General features: G+C 41.3%; 1 pseudogene across 1 annotated transcript; it reads right to left on the bottom strand.

Annotated features, from left to right (window-relative positions):
* Positions 1–1,763: 1,763 nt before the first annotated feature.
* On the bottom strand, positions 1,764–2,376 carry LOC309847404 (uncharacterized protein C9orf85 homolog pseudogene; annotated as a pseudogene). Its single transcript has one exon. The product of its transcript is annotated as an uncharacterized protein C9orf85 homolog pseudogene (transcript).
* Between the last annotated feature and the right edge of the window lie 391 nt (positions 2,377–2,767).

The following is a 2,767-nucleotide window of genomic DNA, read 5'->3' as shown; positions in this document are numbered from 1 at the left end:
TAATAACAGAGGGAAACAGATGTGAACAAGTTTGTTAAGAGAATTTTATTTATCTTATTCAAAGTTATCAAAATATTTGAGTATAGTATATAAAAATTTTAATATATTTAAAATCCGAGGAAGTAGATAAACAATCCCTTATGGTTCCTTCTGGTCCATCCCCTCCCCTTTCCTCCACCTCCAGGCTGCACAACCTCCCCCCAGCACCTATGATTCACCTGATGAAGCATCTGCCTTCCCACTGGTCTAGAAACTTCTCTCACTCATCTCTATCTTCTGTGTTCCCCACATGCCCAAGGCCACTTCATTCACTGACATGGTGAATTATTTCTCTGCTGAACACAAGGGCTGGATGAAAAAAAAAAGGAGAAAGAAGAAAATCTCTCCTATCTGTTCTGTGAAGTCATAACCTTAATGGAAGATGGAACAAGTGAGCATAAATGTTCAGAAAGAGATTATTTCCACATCAGCCCCTGACCTGTCATATGGCTAATGTGGTGGTGAATGTAACTGGTATTATTGACATTTCCTTGGTGAGCTTAGAATATTCAGGCCCACAAAGAAACCTGACCATTTGGCTAAAGGTGTATTAACTCAGAAGTAAGAGCAAGTCCTTATTCATTATTTCATTGGCAGGAACCCAGCCACCACTTGTCCTCTGCATTCTCATGCAGGAACATCTGGAAACTGAGCAGATAAAGCTGATAAAGGAGGAAGAAGCTATAAGAATCCAGTCTTTTAAAGCATAAAAGACCACATAGATAGTATTGGTAGTCCTGAATCCACAAACATTCACCTAGAGTGACCCCTTCCTAACCCAACCCACAGGTTATACGCAGAAGGGTCTGGGACAGACAGAGAGTGAGGCCTCTCCTCTCCCCAGGGTCAAAAGGAAGAAAGGATTGACTACTCTGTATATAAGGAAAACATTCATATCCCCATTGTGCAGATAACAAAATGAAAGTCATAGTTTGTATGAAGTAGAGTATGTCCTCCTAAACTCCATATGTTGAAGCCCAAGCCCTCCATATGATTATATCTGTAGACAGGACCTTTAAGGAGTCAACTGAAATTAAATGAGGTCATAGGGCAGGGCCTGATCTAATAGGACTGGTGTCCTTATAGGAAGAGGAAGAGGCACCAGGAGTGTGGGCACACAGAGGAAAGACCATGAGAGGACAGAGTGAGAAGGCAGTCTCTGCAAGCCGAGGAGAGACCAAATCTGCTGCACCTTTATCTGGGACTTGTGGCCCCCAGACTGTGAGAAATAAATATTTGTTAAGTCATCCAGCCAACTGCATTTTGTTACAGGCAGCCGCAGGAAACTAATATATAGGGTTTTATACTTTAATTAGATCTGTTCTAAATTATTATTCAATTAACACTTAATTTCTAAGATTAACACCAAATCCTAGGAAACCTTTATACTTGTCACATGGGGATTCTTGTCTCCAAGGTAAGGACTTCACTCTGGAATTTCTGAGTTAATTCCTGGTTAAATGTACATGCATTGCTTCTGTAACATCCACTCTAGTTCTTTGGAGCCGCCCTCCTCCCTGCTGTGCCCTGCCCCTACCCTCTGGATGCATCTTGGCTCGTCCACATGTGGGTTTCAGGCAGCAACAGGACAGCAACCCCAGTTCTGCCCTCCGTAGCCTTGGACATGGTCAGGCTATTTTAGATCTATTTAATGGTGGGAGGAACAATCCAAGGACTCATTTCTTGCTGGAGGTTTGGTGACTCTCATCATGCAAATCAGGCACTTTTTTTTTTTTGTTTTTTGTTTTTGTTTTTAAACTGGCTTTTAATATATTAACCCACTTGATTGTCTTTTGTCTCATCTAAATCAATATCAAAATCTAAGTCATCATCGCTTTCTTCATTTCTTCTGCAACTTCTATGGTTGGAATGTAGATTACTTTCAGGATTTTCTGTCTTTTCTGGTTCTTTATTAAACGGAATAACAATGTCTTCTTTCTTTCCACATTTTGCACAAACTTCAAGTTCACAGGCACATGGTCTACACATTATGTGGTAAGAATCCTTCACTGACTTTTGTAAACATTTAACACATTTTTTAGGCTTCGACAATGGTTTATATTTGCTGTACTTTACGCGCCATTCAAGTACTTCTTTACAGCGCTGACAAACTCCGTCATGAAGCTTTGCATTAATTTTCTTGGTCTGAACACTCTTATCAAACTTGTCATTTCTGAAGCTAAACGTATTCTGGTGCCTCTGAGGCCTGGAACGAGCCACGTTCCCTTTCTGGGAGCTCATCGTGGAAACCACAATCACCTCGCGCCGGTACAGGGAGGACGCGGGGAAGAAGAAGACGCCAGGAACGGCCCCACGGAGTCCACGCTTCTGTCCAAATCAAGCACTTTTTAAAAGGGCTTTGCATAGGTAAGAAACTGAAGGACAAACATCATGGGTCTACTTCTGGGTACCACAATCCCTGTGGGGCAGACAGGCAAGTACAGAATGAAGTTTAGTTTGGGAGGAAATTGTGTTCACTCCTTCAGATATCTTAATGATGTGGTAGCTGAAAGCACTTGTGGACTGTGAAGTGCTACTTAAATCAATGTTAATAATTAAATGGACTGCATGGACAAATACTGTTAGAGTGTCAGGACCAGGCATAGATGATAACCCTTTGACCTGGGAAATACCAAGAAAAGGAACCATTTTTGGTAGTGTTGAGACCCTCTGATTGGGATTTACATGTATTTACTCATTTAATCCTCATTATAAGCCTGTTAGTTAT

Source organism: Mustela nivalis (genome assembly GCF_964662115.1).
Source record: "Mustela nivalis genome assembly, chromosome: 14".
Classification (NCBI taxonomy): Eukaryota; Metazoa; Chordata; class Mammalia; order Carnivora; family Mustelidae; genus Mustela; species Mustela nivalis.
Note: the sequence above shows the minus strand (reverse complement) of the source record. Positions and strands in the feature narration are given on the sequence as shown.